At 39.2% G+C, this 16,868-nt stretch overlaps 1 long non-coding RNA gene across 1 annotated transcript in view; it reads right to left on the reverse strand.

Moving 5' to 3' along the window:
• The window catches only part of LOC135268344 (uncharacterized), a 29,760-nt gene that overhangs the window by 11,967 nt on the left and 925 nt on the right, over positions 1–16,868 (reverse strand). The window lies entirely within an intron of this gene.

The raw sequence follows: 16,868 nt of genomic DNA on the forward strand, positions 1-16,868 counted from the left end.
ACTTATTCCTCATAATGACCTTATGAAGAATTATTATTATTCCTCTTTTACCTTTGAAGAGCTAAGGCAAAATAAACCACTTGCCAGTGATCACCAGCAGGCAAACTGTGGAACAGAATCTTGATTCCAGTTTTCTTACCACGCAGCCCCTACTTTCCCTCTACAGCACGTTCCGGCTGCCTAGCATTACTGCTACATGGCATTGAGGGATACAAGTTGCCATTTCCTCTGCTCAAGACTGTTTATTATCTATTGGAGAACACACTGAGTTTAGAGCTCCTCAACTTCAATTCAATACGATACAAAGAAACTGGAGACAGTCCAGAGAAGACTAAGGAACTGGTTTTTCTGAAAGGGTCTCAAGAGGGATTCTGTTTAAGAGTGGAAAGATTTCAAGTGGAATAGAAAGGGCATTACTGAGTTTTAGGTCCATAAATAAGTGATGCAAGGAAGCCAAGGAAGAATCAGCACTAGCAGTCTTCACTGGTTGCAGCTCTCCTTAAAGATGGGCTGGATGGGCGCCCTACAAAGACATCTTTCTAGCTGGTGCTTCTAGGAATCCACCCCCGGACATCACTAATAAATGTGGCAAAGTGAGAGAGATCAGATACACTCAGCTGATTCCTGGAAAGCCTCTATAAAGGGAGAACAGACGTTACTGTCTTCCTCTAGTTTAATGATGAGGAAATGAGACCCAGAGACACAATTCACAGGAAAAGTGACTGTTCAACAGGAATTTTTACTGGCCAGGCAGCCCCAAAGGAGCTGCTTTACGTGTGCAGGGTGCCAAGGACACTACTGAATGACAGAGGATGCCACTAGTTATATGCCAAGCGTCTAGGCCTACCCTCCTGGCCTGGAAGAAGTGCACAGAGGCTACTTTGTCATCCGAATGAGTGGGTTGGTGTGATGGCTGGCGCCACCTATCTGTGGCTACTGGAGAAGCCCATCTCCTCTATAGAAATAGACCTGTGAATGTGATCAATTACTAAAATTGCCTGGTCTGTAATAAAGTCAGGATCCTTTCTTGTGGCCTTGCTCTTTCTAAAGAGTTCTTTGTCTTTCAATTGCTTTTATTGAATTATATATATACAATATAGTTCAAGACAAAAAAAGAAAAAAACAGACGGTTACTGTAAAAGATAAATATCATTTCTAATATCAAAGATCATATATTTAATATACATAATTTTTCCTTAAGAAACTCATATATATAATAGTCCTTCATACAGATAATGGTAGCAACAATGAAATAAACTGTGTGCCAGATGCTGTGCCAGTGCTTAATTCACATCATCTTGCTTATAAAAGCCAACCTAGAGAGGAAAATTTGACACTTCCTCCAGTCCGATCCAGTATGCCACTTTTAAGGGTTCAGATACTTTCCTTTTCCTTTCCTTGAAAAAAAAAAAGAAGCTTTCCCTAGCAAGCAGACTCGGACAGAGATAATAGAAATAAGAAAAAAAGATTTTTTTAAAAGAAAAAAAGAAGCTAAATATCTAATGATGCTTAACATTTAAATCATTTTATCTTAATTATAGCCTCTGAGGTTGTGGTTAATATTAAAACCTAAGAAAAACCAGTGAAAATTAACATGAATGATAAGCCTCTGATCAGTAAGGCCCCTCTGGGCTCTAATAATCTGAAAATTCAACGGTTGCCCACCCCACTTCACCACCAGGCCAATGGTAAAATTAGCAGGCTGATCTCAGAACTGTTTTTAGAGCTTGTACTTCAGCTGCACTTTGTTTTGATGATCTTCTGTAAGATCTACTGTTCTTTTTAGTTCTGCAATTTTTAGTCTTGTAACTGTTGGGGGTTTTTTGTCTTGTACCTGTTAAATATGATACTGCTACAAACATTCTACTAACATTTATGAAAGGTGTAATTTTAAAAAGGTCAACATGTCTAAACAAAAATATTTTCAACTATAATTTCTTAATAGAATTGGGTTTGAAGCATACTATAATATAGAAAAATAATCAATAAAAATCTTAAAGTCCTTACAGAGGAATCCACCTTTCCATCTTCTTGTTTCCTCTCACTTTTGTTGGTTTGTATTTCTATTTTTCAGTGACTTCTCGTTTCTCTACTAATTCTGAACATTAATCTCCCCTCTAGAGCTCATATACAATTTGTGATTTAAAAATCCCTTTAGGCTATGAATTACTATTTTTTATTTATTTTATTATTTAATATATTTTGAGACAGGGTCTCGCTTTGTCACTCAAGCTGAACTACAATGATGCGATCAAAGCTCACTGCAGCCTCAGCCTCCCATACTCAAGCCTCCCGCCTCAGCCACTCAAGTAACTGGGACTACAGGCGCACACTACTGCACACAACTAATTTTTGTGTGTTTTGTAGAGACAGGGTTTTGTCATGTTGCCTAGGCTGGTCCCAAACTTCCGAGTTCAAGCACTCCGCCCACCTCAACCTCCCAGAGTGCTGGGATTACAGACATGAGCCACTGGTGCCCAGCCAGGCTTCTGAATTTCAAAATGTGTTTTCTTAATTAAAACCTTAACAACAAGCCCTAATAGAGGGCTTACTATTATGAGACACTTTTTGCATATGATTTTTTTTCTCTTTGCACTGTGTTTCAATTCCAACTATTACTTATAAGGTAGAAAATTAGACATATTCCATTCAGTATTCCCACATATTAAAGCAACTGCTATATCTGAGTGACTTCATATAGTAGCGTGCTTTGCTGAACTGCATCTCAAAAGGTTTCCTAGTCCCCTGACCAAATCTCCAGCTAAGGTCCTGCTGCCCTAAGGCCTGCTGGGCTCCTATCTACCTAAAAAATAAAAACAAAAATAAATTGTCACTCTCAGTTCTGGAAGCAGCTCTGACCGCTTTGCCACTGACCTGTGCGAAGAGGACAGAAGCACAAGGACTTTCTATGAGCAAGATTGCAGGAAGAGTAAGAAGCTGGATAGAGTCTTTACAACAAGAAGTGAAATGGACTTGGTATTTTAATGAGAGAAAGAGTCAGCTTCTGAAACCAAAAAAGGAGTGGGGCAGATAGATGGACAGTGAAAACAAAAGCAAAAGGTTTAGAAATAAATTTAGTTGGGAAGACACAAGAATGGCACACTAATATGCAAAGCATTGCAGAAAGAAATTAGAGAAGACCTAAATAAATGTTCATGTATTGGAAGACTTAAAACAGCAATACTACCCAAAGGGTTTTATAGATTCTTTATAATTCCTATTAAAATCCTAATGACCCTTTTTAAGACATGGAACAAATCATGACATTCATATGGATTGCAGGGGACCACGAATAATCTTGAAAAAGGAAAAAAAAAGTTGGAAGACTCATCATTCCTGATTTCAAAACTTACTAGAGAAAAAAAATTACTAAGCAATCAAAACAGTGCAGTTCTGGCATTAAGGATAGACATATAGGCTGGGCTGCGTGATGGCTTATGCCTGTAATCCCAGCACTTTGGGAGGCCAAGGCAGGTGGATGACCTGAGGTCAGGAGTTCAAAACCAGCCTGGCCAACATGGTGAAACCCGCACTTCTTCTAAAAATACAAAAATTAGCTGGGCATGGTGGTGTACACCTGTAATCCCAGCTACTCGGGAGGCTGAGACAGAAGAATTGCTTGAACCCGGGAGGCTGAGGTTGCAGTGAGCTGAGATCACACTATTGCACTCCAGCCTGGGCGAGTGAGACTGTGTCTATAAAAAAAAAAGAACAAAAAAAAGAATAGACATTTAGATCAATATATAGAATAAAACTGAGAGTGCAGAAATAACCCATATATCTATAGTCAGTTGATTTCAATAAGGGTGCCAATATCACTCCGTGGGAAAAGAACAGACTGTTCAAAAATAGTGCTGAGACAACTGGATATCTACATGCAAAACAACGAAGTTGGCTATATGAAAATATATAAAAACATATCCACAACGTACACATAAATTAACTCAAAATGGATCAATGAACTAAATATGAAATTTTAAATCATAAACTTCTAAAACTCTTACAAGAAAACATAGGGATAAATCTTCATGACCTTGGATTGGGTGATGAATTATTAGATATGACCCCAAAAGAAAGTCAAGCAATAAAAGGAAAAATAGATAAATTAGACATCAGCAAGATTAAATATCTTTTGGGCATCATGGCCAGGCGTGGTGGCTCACTCCTGTAATCACAGCACTTTGGGAGGCCAACACGGGTGAATTGCCTGAGCTCAGGAGTTCAAGACCAGTCTGGGCAATATGGTGAAACCCTATCTTTCCTAAAATGCAAAAAATCGGCTGGGTGTGGTGGTGTATGCCTGTAGTCCCAGCTACTCAGGAGGCTGAGGCACAAGAATTGCTTGAACCCAGGAGGCAGAGGTTGCAGTGAGCCGAGATTGCGCCACTGCACTCCAGCCTGGGCGAAAAAGTGAAACTGTCTCCAAAAACAAAACAAACAAAAACTTTTGGGCATCAAATGACACTATCAAGATAATGAAAAGACAACCCGCAGAAAGAAAGAAAATACTTGAAAGTTATATATCTTTTTTTTTTTTTTTTTGAGACAGTCTTACTCTATTGCGCAGGCTGGAGTGCAGTGTCTGATCTTGGCTCACTGCAACCTCCACCTCCTGGGTTCAAGTGATTCTCTTGCCTCAGCCTCCTGAGTAGCTGGGATTACAGATGCCCACCACCACACCTGGCTAATTTTTGTATTTTTAGTAGAGATGGGGTTTCACCATGTTAGCCAGGCTGGTCTCAAACTCCTGACCTTGGGTGATCCACCCGCCCTGACCTCCCAAAGTGCTGGAATTATAGGCGTGAGCCACCTCACCTGGCCAAAAGTCATATATCTGATAGACACTGTCTGGTATCCAAAATATATAAAGAACTCTTTTTTTTTTAATTGTACTTTAGGTTCTGGGGTACATGTGCAGATCATGCAGGATTGTTGCATAGGTACATACATGGCAAGGTGGTTTGCTGCCTCCATCCCATCACCTATATCTGGCATTTCTCCTTATATTATCCCTCCCCAACCTCCCCACCCTCACTGTCCCTCCTCTTGCCACCCCCAACAGACTCCAGTGTGTGATGCTCCCCTCCTTGTGTCCATGTGTTCTCACTGTTCAACACCCATCTATGAGTGAGAACATGTGATGTTTCATTTTCTGTTCGTCAGTTTGCTGAGAATGATGGTTTCCAGATTCATCCACGTCCCTACAGAGAACATGAACACGTTTTCTATGGCTGTGTAGTATTCTATGGTGTATATATTCCACATTTTCTTTTTCCAGTCTATCACTGATGGGCATTTGGATTGGTTCCAGGTCTTTGCTATTGTAAACAGTGCCACTATGAACATATGTGTGCATGTGTCTTTATAATAGAATGATTTATAATCCTTTGAGTATACACCCAGTAATGGGATTGCTGGGTCAAATGGAATTTCTATTTCTAGGTCCTTGAGGAATCGCCACACTGTCTTCCACAATGGTTGAACTAATTTACACTCCCACCAACAGTGTAAGAGTGTTCCTATTTCTCCACATTTTCTCCAGCATCTGTTGTCTCCAGATTTTTTAATGATCACCATTCTAACTGGTGTGAGATGGTATCTCAATGTAGTTTTGATTTGCATTTCTCTAATGACCAGCGATGATGAGTTTTTTTCATGTTTGTTGGTTTCATATATGTCTTCTTTTGAAAAGTGTCTGTTCATATCCTTTGCCCACTTTTGAATGGGTTTGTTTGTTTTTTTTTCTTATAAATCTGTTTTAGTTCTTTGTAGATTCTGGATATTAGCCCTTTGCCAGATGGGTAAATTGCAAAAAATTTTTCCCATTCTGTTGGTTTCCAGTTCACTCTAATGATTGTTTCTTTTGCTGTACAGAAGCTCTGAAATTTAATTAGGGCCCATTTGTCTATTTTGGCTTTTGTTGCCATTGCCTTTGGTGTTTTAGTCATGAAGTCCTTGCCTATGCCTATGTCCTGAATGGTTTTGCCTAGGTTTTCTTCTAGGGTTTCTATGGTGTTAGGTCTTATGTTTAAATCTTTAATCCATCTGGAGTTAATTTTATTGTAAGGTTTCAGGAAGGGGTCCAGTTTCTGCTTTCTGCACATGGCTAGCCAGTTTTCCCAACACCATTTATTAAACAGGGAATCCTTACCCCATTGCTTGTTTTTGTCAGGTTTGTCAAAGATTAGATGGTTGTAGATGTGTGGTGTTGCTTCTGAGGCCTCTGTTCTGTTCCATTGGTCTATGTCTCTGTTTTGGTACAACTACTATGCTGTTTTGATTACTGTAGCCTTATAGTATAGTTTGAAGTCAGGCAGCATGATGCCTCCAGCTTTATTCCTTTTGCTTAGGACTGTCTTGGCTATACAGGCTCTCTTTTGGTTCTATATGAAGTTTAAAATGGTTTTTTCCAATTCTATGAAGAAGGTCATTGGTAGCTTGATGCAGATAGCATTGAATCTACAAATTACTTTGGGCAGTATGGCCATTTTCACGATACTGATTCTTCCTAACCATGAGCATGGAATGTTTCTCCATCTGTTTGTGTCCTCTCTTATTTCCTTGAGCAGTGGTTTGTAGTTCTCCTTGAAAAGATCCTTTACATCCTTTGTCAGTTGTATTCCTAGGTATTGTATTCTCTTTGTAGCAATTGTGAATGGGAGTTCACTCTTGATTTGGCTCTGTTTGTCTGTTATTGGTATATAGGAATGTTTGTGATTTCTGCACATTGATTTTGTATCCTGAGACTTTGCTGAAGTTGCTTATGAGTTTCAGGAAATTTTGGACTGAGATGATGGGGTCTTCTAAATGTACAATCATGTCGTCTGCAAATAGAGACAATTTGACTTGAGACAATTTGACTTCCTCCTTTCCTAATTGAATACCCTTTATTTCTTGTTCTTGTCCGATTGCTCTGGCTAGAACTTCCAATACTATATTGAATAGGAGTGGTGAGAGAGGGCATCCTTGCCTAGTGCCAGATTTCAAAGGGAATGCTTCCAATTTTTGCCCATTCAGTATGATATTGGTGGTGGGTTTGTTGTAAATAGCTTTTATTATTTTGTGATACATTCCATCGATACCTAGTTTATTGAGGGTTTTTCGCATAAAGGGCTGTTGAATCTTATCAAAGGCCTTCTCTGCATCTATTGAGATAATCATGTGGTTTTTGTCTTTGGTTCTGTTTATGTGGTGGATTACGTTTATAGACTTGTGTATGTTGAACCAGCCTTGCATCCCCGGGATGAAGCCTACTTGATCATGATGAATAAGCTTTTTGATGTGCTGTTGCATTTGGTTTGCCAGTATTTTATTGAAAATTTTTGCATCTATGCTTATCATGGATATTGGCCTGCAGTTTTCTTTTTTAGTTGAGTCTCTGCCAGGTTTTGGTATCAGGATGATGTTGGTCTCATAAAATGAGTTAGGGAGGATTAACTCTTTTTGTATTATTTGGAATAGTTTCAGAAGGAATGGTACCAGCTCCTCTTTGTACGTCTGGTAGAATTCGGCTGTGAACCCATCTGGACCTGGACTTTCTTTGGTTGGTAGGCTATTAATTGCTGCCTCAACTTCAGCCCTTGTTATTGGTCTATTCAGGGTTTCAACTTCTTCCTGGTTTAGGCTTGGGAGAGTGCAAGTGTCTAGGAATTTATCCATTTCTTCCAGATTTACTGGTTTATGTGCATAGAGTTTTTTGTAGTAATCTCTAATGGTAGTTTGTACTTTTGTGGAATGAGTGGTGATATCCCCTTTATTGTTTTTATTGCATCTATTTGATTCTTATCTCTTTTCTTTTTAATTAGTCTGGCTATGGTCTATTTTGTTGATCTTTTCAAAAAGCAAGCTCCTGGATTTATTGATTTTTTTAAAGGATTTTTTGTGTCTCTATCTCCTTCAGTCCTGCTCTGATCTTAGTTATTTCTTGTCTTCTGCTAGCTTTTGAGTTTTTTTGGTCTTGCTCCTCTAAGCTCTTTCCATTTTTGATGATGGGGTGTCAATTTTAGATCTTTCCTTGCTTCTCATGTGGGCATTTACTGCTGTAAATATCCTTCTAGACACTGCTTTAAATGTGTCCCTGATTTCTGGTACATTGTGTCTTCATTCTCGTTGGTTTCGAAGAACATCTTTATTTCTGCCTTTGTTCCATTGTTTATCCAGTTGACATTCGGGAGCCAGTTGTTCAGTTTCCATGAAGTTGTGCAGTTTTGAGTTAGTTTCTTAATCATGAGTTCTAATTTGATTGCACTGTGGTCTGAGAGACTATTTGTTATGATTTCTGTTCTTTTGCATTTCCTGAGGAGTGATTTACTTCCAATTATGTGGTTGAATTTAGAGTAAGTGCGATGTGGTGCTGAGAAGAATGTATATTCTGTGGATTTAGGGTGGAGAGTTCTGTAGATGTCTAGTAGGTTCACTTGGTCCAGATCTGCATTCAAGTCCTGGATATCCTTGTTGGTTTTCTGTCTCGTTGATCTGTCTAATATTGACAGTGGAGTGTTAAAGTCTCCCACTATTATTGTGTGGGAGTCTAAGTCTCTTTGTAGGTCATAAGAGCTTGCTTTATGTATCTGGGTTCTCCTGTATTGGGTGCATGTATATTTAGGATAGTTAGCTCTGCTTGTTGTATTGATCCTTTTACAATTATGTAATGCCCTTCTTTGTCTCTTTTGATCTTTGTTGGTTTAAAGTCTGTTTTATCAGAGATTAGGATTGCAACCCCTGCTTTTTTTTTTTTTTGGATCTCCATTTGCTTGGTAAATCTTCTTCCATCCCTTTATTTTGAGTCTATGTGTGTCTTTGCACATAAGATGTGTCTCCTGAATAAAGCATACTGATGGTTCTTGACTTTTTATCCAGTTTGCCAGTCTGTGTCTTTTGATTGGGGTATTTAGTCCATTTACATTTAACGTTAATATTGTTATGTGTGAATTTGATCCTGCCATTTTGTTACTGGTTGGTGGTTTTGCCCGTTGGTTGGCACAGTTTTTTCATTGCGTTGTTGGTCTTTACCATTTGGTTGTTTTTTGCAGTGGCTGGTACTGGTTGTTCCTTTCCATGTTTAGTGCTTCCTTCAGGAGCTCTTGTAAGGCAGGTCTGGTGGCAATGAAGTCTCTCAACAATTGCTTGTCTGTAAAGGATTTTATTTCTCCTTTACTTATGAAACTTAGTTTGGCTGGATATGAAATTCTAGGTTGAAAGTTCTTTCTATAAGGATGTTGAATATTGGCCCCCACTCTCTTCTGGCTTGTAGGGTTTCTGCCGAGAGATCCACTGTGAGTCTGCTGGGCTTCCTTTTGTGGGTGACCTGACCTTTCTCTCTGGCAGCACTTAGCATTTTTTCCTTCATTTCAACCCTGGTGAATCTGATGATCATGTGCCTTGGGGTTGCTCTTCTTGAGGAGTATCGTTGTGATGTTCTCTGTATTTCCTGTATTTGAATGTTGGCCTGCCTTACTAGGTTGGAGAAGTTCTCCTGGATAATATCCTGAAGAGTGTTTTCTAACTTGGATTCATTCTCCCTGTCACCTTCTGGTATACCGATCAAGTGTAGATTAGGTCTTTTCACATAACCCCGTATTTCTTGGAGGCTTTGTTCATTTCTTTTCATGCTTTTTTCTCTTTTCTTGCCTTCTTGTTTTATTTCATTGAGTTGATCTTCAGTCTCTGATATCCTTTCCTCTGCTTGATTGATATGGCTGTTGAAACTTGTGTATGCTTCTCGAAGTTCTTTTGCTGTGTTTTTCAGCTCCATCAAGTCATTTATGTTCTTCTCTAAGCTGGTTATTCTAGTTAGCATTTCATCTAGCCTTTTTTCAAGGTTTTTAATTTCTTTGCATTGGGTTAGAATATGTCCTTTAGCTCAGAGAAGTTTGTTATTACCCACCTTCTGAAGCCTGCTTCTGTCAATTTGTCAAACTCGGTCTCCATCCTGTTTTGTTCCCTTGCTGTGAGGAGTTGTGATCCCTTCGTTGGGGAGAGGCATTCTGGTCTTTGATGGTTTCATCCTTTTTGCACTGGTTTCTTCCCATCTTCTTGGATTTATCTAGCTTGATCTCAGGGCACTGCTTGGGGAGGCAGCCTTTCCTTTGTCTGCCTGCAGAGGCGCTGCTGGGCTGATGCAGATTCAGTGGAGCTGCTGCCTGTATTTACTGTATCTTTTGTTTACTTAAGAAGATTAGGCCTGCCTCTGCAATGGCAGCTTCCCTTCCTCCTGCTGAGCTTGATTGATCCAGGTCGAGTTTGAACTACTATGTTGGCTTCAAAACTCTCAAGCAAGGGGGCTTCAGTTTGCTGGGCTTTGTGGGGGAGGAACCTGCCTAGCTGGATCGCCTGATTCCCTGCTTTCAGTTTCCCTTCTTTCTGGAGGGCAGGTAATTCTGTCCCACAGGCTTTCTCGGCTTTAGCCAATACTACCACTTAGATCTGTGATGAAACCCCCGGCACCGGCCAGAGTTGCTGCTAAGCTCTGTTTATGTATGTTGCAGGTGCTTTTCAGCCCAGCGAAGATCTCCTGTTCTTGTTTGGAACTACAGAGATCACTCGGTTTCTGCGTCTCTCTCCCTGGGAACTGCATTCCAGAGCTATTTCTATTTGACCATCTTGGAACCCCCCCTTACCAAAATATATAAAGAACTCTTACAACTCAACAACAAAAAGACAAAAAACCCAACTGAAAAATTGACAAGGGACTTAAACAGGAATTCCTCTAAAGATATGCAAATGCCCAACAAGCACAGGAAATGACACTCAATATCATGAGTCATTAGAGAGATGCAAATCCAAACAGTGAGATATCACTTCACACCCACTAAAATAGCTGTACTTAAAAGAAAATAAGTGTTGCCAAGAATGTGGAGAAATAAGAGCACTCATGCATTATTAGTGGACTGTAAAATGATACAGTTGTTATAGAAAGCAGTTTGGTAGTTCCTTAAAAAAATAAACATAGAATTACCATATGACCCAGCAATTCTTGCCCTGGGTCTATAGCCAAAAGTATTCAAACAAAAACTGACACACAAATGTTAATAGCAGCACTATTCACAAGAGTCAAATGGTGGAAATACCCAAATGTTCATCAACTGATAAATGAACTAATAAAGTATGGCATAGTAAATAATGGAATGTTATTCAGCCATAAAAAGGAAGAAGTCCCTAGATGCTACAATGTGGATTAACCTCAAAAACACTATGCTAAGTGAAAGAAACCAGACACACAATGTCATATACTGTATGATTCCATTTATATGAAATATCTAGAATAGGAAAATCCATAGAGACAAAAAGCAGGTCAGTGGTTGCAAGGGGAGAAAGGGGAATTGAGAAGTGAAGGCTTTATGTGTATGGAGTTTCCCTTTGGGGGGATTAAAGGTTTCAAAGCTAGATAGAGGTGATGGTTGCACAACACTGAATGTACTAAATGTCAGTGATTTGTACATTTTGAGATGGTTACTTTTATGTTATGGTTAATTTACATCAATTTTTTTTTTTAATGGTGGGCCACTAACATAGAACCCACTGCAGTCATTGGCAGTTATTTTGTAAATGTACATTTGCTGGCAGGTATTTTCATAATCTTCATTATGAATCAGGTTACAAATTAAATTATAAGTTAAATTTTAAATTAAAACAAATTATAAATTTTTACAAAGCAAAAGAGCAAACCAAAGAACAGAAGAAACTGAGAAAGAGAGGGAACAGAGACAGGGGACATGAGAGAAGAGAGGGAGAAGGAGGAGGAATAAAAAGGGCAAAAAAAGAGAGAGAGAGAGGAGAACAGGAACATGAAAGAGAGCTAGAACAAAAATGTTGTACTTGGATAATATCAGGTGTCAGTGGGGGTTGTGAAGAAAGGAGAGCGCAGGAAGTAGCACTCTCCTACATACCTGGTAGGGATATAAATGGCCACGGACACTCTGGAGAACGATTTGTCAGTAGCAAATAAAATGAAAATGAACATACTCAGAGCCCTGCTTCTGGGCATATATTCTGGAGAAATCATCACATAGGTGTCCAAGAAGCATGCACACAGCATGTGTTTGCTATATCAAAATACTAGAAACAGGCCAAGTGTGGTGGCTCATGCCTGTAATCCCAGCATTTTGGGAGGCCAAGGCAGGTGGATCACTTGAGGCCAGGAGTTCAAGACCAGTCTGACCAATGTGGTGAAACTCCATCTCTACTAAAAACACAAAAATTAGCCAGGCATAGTGACAGGTGCCTATAATCTCAGCTACTTGGGAGGCTGAGGCAGGAGAATCGCTAAAACCCAGGAGGCAGAGGTTGCAGTGAGCCAAGATTGCACCACTACACTATTCCAGCCTGAGCAACAGAACAAGAATCTATCTCAAAAAAAAAAAAAAAAAAAAAAATCTACAAACAACTTAAATAGTTAAAGAGATGGATGCACTGTGATATATTTGTGAAAATAAGTAAAAATCTAAGCTGTTGGAACTTTAAAACACTTTGAGCCTTAAGGGAATCTGATTATGGGATCTAAGTCACATGTAAACAGGCAACTATAAAGCAGGCAGCTGTGACCTTTGTTTCTCTGATTACAGATTAGCCTTTTTCCTTACCTATGTTGTTTTGTAAAGTGTTATAAATGACTAAAGGGCACCACGGAAGACCCCTTCTCTCCTAACTTGCTCTTCATTATAGATTAACTTTCCTCTTTCCTCTCTCACACAGACTTCATGACTATTACATTGTCTAAGATGGAATGTTAAATATACTCTTTTAAATAGGAAAAGAAGGCCATGACAGGGAGAGAGATCCAAGATGGCCAATCACTATCAGCTTGGGCTTGTAGCTCCCAGTGAAAGCGCAGAGAACCAGAGGACGCCACACTTTCAGACGAATATTTGTTGCTCACGGACTAGGAGATTCCCAGCAGAGGAGCCCCACGTGTCGCCAGGGCAACTCTTGTGGCCGGCACGGCAGTTTTGCTGGTGCCTTAGCGCGCCAGTTTTTGGTGCAGAGTCTGGAGATTCCCGGGCAGAAAAGCACCATCAATCTTAACACCGCTATTTTGGCTGGCGCAGTGGATTGCTCAGATTTCGGTGCTGGGAATCAACAAGTTGGACGTCTGCTCAGAGACCTAGTTAGAAAGTCGGTAATTACAAAGACAACAGACGGATAAATATATAATGAAGGGAAGAAATCAGCGTAAAAAGGCAGAGAATACTCAAAATCAGAATGCCTCTCCCTCTACAGGGGATCGCAATTCCTCATCAGTAACGGAACAAGGCTTAATAGATTACGAGTGTGTTCCAATAACAGAAGCAGGCTTCAAAACGTGGGTGATAAGAAACTTCTGTGAATTAAAAGAACTTGTTCTAACCCAATGCAAAGAAACTAAGAACCTTGAAAAAAGGTTTGACGAAATGTTAACGAGAATGGACAATTTAGAGGGGAATATAAGTGAATTGATGGAGCTGAAAAACACAACATGAGAACTTCGCGAAGCATGCACAAGTTTAAACAGTCGAATTGATCAAGTAGAAGAAAGGACATCAGAAGTCGAGAACCAGCTCAGTGAAATGAAACGAGAAGACAAGATTGGAGAAAAAAGGATGAAAAGGAATGAGCAAAGTCTCCAGGAAATATGGGACTATGTGAAAAGACCTAATTTACGTTTGATAGGTGTACCTGAATGTGACAAAGAGAATGAATCCAAGTTGGAAAATACTCTTCAGGATGTCATTCAGGAAAACTTTCCCAACCTAGCAAGGCAGGGTAATATTCAACTCCAGGTAATACAGAGAACACCACAAAGATATTCTTCAAGAAGACCAACCCCAAGGCACATAATCGCCAGATTTATTAGGGTTGAAATGAAGGAGAAAATACTAAGGGCAGCCAGAGAGAAAGGTCAGGTTACCCATAAAGGGAAACCTATCAGACTTACAGCAGATCTCTCAGCAGAAACCCTACAAGCCAGAAAAGAGTGGGGACCAATATTTAACATCCTTAAAGAACAGAACTTTCAACCCAGAATTTCCTATCCAGCCAAACTAAGCTTTATAATCGAAGGAAAAACTAAATCCTTTGCGAACAAACAAGTACTTAGAGAGTTCACCACCACCAGGCCTGCTTTACAAGAGCTTCTGAAAGAAGCACTATACATATAAAGGAACAACCAATATCAGCCTTTCCAAAAATATATCAAAAAGAAAAGAACATTAACACAACGAAAAATTTACACTAACTAATGGGCAAAACAGCCAGCTAGCATCAAATGCCAGTATTAAAGTTATATATATTCTAATCGGATAAAAAGCCAAAACCCATTGGTATGCTGCATCCAGACCCATCTCACATGCAACGATACACAAAGACTCAAAACAAAGAGAAGGAGGAAGATTTATCAATCAATCAGAGAGTAAAAATAAATAAATAAATAAAAAGCAGGAGATGCAATTCTCGCCTCTGATAAAGTAGACTTTAAAGCAACAAAGAGCAAAAGAGGCAAAGAAGGACATTACATAATGGCAAAAGGATCAATGTAACAAGAAGAGCTAATGATTTTATAGATCAACGAGACAGAAAATTAACAAGGACATCCAGGACTTGAACCCAGACCCGGAACAAGTAAACTTAATAAACATTTATAGAACTCTCCACTTCAAATACATAAAACATACATTACCATCTCACACCTATTCCATAAGTGACTACATAATTGGAAGTAAATCACTCCTCAGTAATCACATAGCATTTCATAGGTTTAAATGAAATATTGGCTGGCTGCTCGTTTGTTATTTTCTTCCCTTATTCCTTCCTGTTTACATCAAGTATAATTATTGGTATAAAAGAGGTTTTCAATACCCATTACTAAAATGCATTCTAGCCTGGGCAAAAAAGCAATACTCCCATTCTCTCTCTCTCTTTCTCTTCTTTTTTCCTCCTCTTCTTTATTCTTTTTCTTTCTTTCAAAAAAAAAAATAGGAAAAGAAAAGCTGTATGGAAAAACAAATCGTAACTAAATTTGTAAGAAAACAAATCGTAACTAAATTGTTGTAACTCATAAACCAGCCTTGTATAGAAAATGTTATAATCACACTAAGTTTCTTTTCTGCCTATGTATGCAAGATCTTAACTTTGGAGCATTGACTCCATTCCTTTGGAGTCTGTGTTGTCTGAATAGCCATTCTCAGCTAAATTTTAAATTGAATAAATGCTTTAATACTGGATTCTGATCATTTCCATTATTTCAGGTAGACACACTGATAATATAACGGTATATAGTCATTTAAAAGAAGAATTTTATATATACTATATATGTGAAAAGATAAATGAACTCCAAGGTACTTTGTTGTCTGGAAAAGATAGTTGACAGATACAGTATGATGTCAAGCAATATACCTTAGAATATCACATTATATTCATGTATTACTCATATAATAAAATGTATAATAACAAAAATGAGTGATACAGAGAAAGAGAACATAGCCATGATCAAGGCAGGAAAATGTACGTGAAAGAGTAAGAAAGAAAAATCAGAATGCAGCAGGACAGAAGTATTTAACACAAAATTTTCAAAGAGGGGTTGCACTCTATGTATTCTCTCACAATTTGGAGCGGGTGGGGTGCATTTAGAAGTCCAGGCATGTATTAACTGGATCCTCTGCTTAGGGTTTCACAAAGCTGCAATTAAGGTGTCATTGGTCTGTGTTCTCATGTGGATGACTGACTGGGGAAGAATTTACTTCCAAGTTCACTTAGACTGTTGACAGAATTCATTTCGTGGAGTTTGTAGGATTTCTTGCTGGCTGGCTATTGGCTGGAAGCTGCCTTTCAGCTCCTAGAGGCTGCCCATGTTTCCTCATCATGTGGACTTCCCAAGCACGGCCACTGACTTCATCAGGACAGACAGGACAGTCTCTAGAGAGTCTGTTCATAAGAGAGTCTTTTATAATGTAATGTAGTCATGGGAGTGATATCCGTCACCTTTGTTATATTTATTTTCAGAAGCAAGTCATAGGTTCCAACCCCTCTTAGGAGGAGGGGGTCTAATACAGGTATGAACATGAAGAGGAACTGGGAATCAGAAACCATTGGGGCCACTAAAGAATCTGTCACACAGGCATATCTTAGTTGCACTGAGACAGGCAAGCTATTTTAAGATGGTGTGGTGAAAAAGGATAAAAGCTCCTTACTCAAGCTCTAGCTCATCTAACTCTCAGTCAATCAGTAACAAAAGACCCAACAAACTGTTAACTGCAAGCTCCTATTTAAGAGGGCTAGGGACTTCCCCAGATCCTCACCTGCACAGTTAGACTTAAACTCCAACCTACAGTTACCCCTTCCTCACTTTAATGCTATAAATAACTCCTGGGGTAGAGATTTAAAATGCTAATACTACATATGATGTATGAAAAAGCATATTGGGCCACTGTGCAAGGACAAGAAAACTCCTCCTAAACGTGCCCTGATGTAACCCCTCCCTATAGAAAGACCCTATGAAACTCACTCACACACTACCCTCAGAAAGCAGTCCGCTCCTTTTCCTTTCTTAGTGCCGACTCCCTTGTGCACAAGCTGAATAAACTTTCCTTTGCTGCTATGTTTGGTGATCTCTTTTAATCTCTATCATGGGAGATCGTAAGAACCCAGGGCAACAGTAACAGCTTCTGAGTTTTTAAATTAGAAATAACTGTAATATAATCCTTGAATTTTTAAAATGTAGGACACTAAACAAGTAAAATCTAAACCAGAGAACATCTGACCTCAAAGCTCATGGCCTTCTCACTTCCCTGGCCATAGTTTAAAGGAACACACACACACACACACACACCCCATGGACTACATCCAGTTTAAACTGGATTTCCAACATTTGAGCAAATCCCTCGAGTGAAGAGTAA

Source organism: Aotus nancymaae, unplaced genomic scaffold (genome assembly GCF_030222135.1).
Source record: "Aotus nancymaae isolate 86718 unplaced genomic scaffold, 86718_ANA_hifiasm-v0.15.2.pri h1tg000040l, whole genome shotgun sequence".
Classification (NCBI taxonomy): domain Eukaryota; kingdom Metazoa; phylum Chordata; class Mammalia; order Primates; family Aotidae; genus Aotus; species Aotus nancymaae.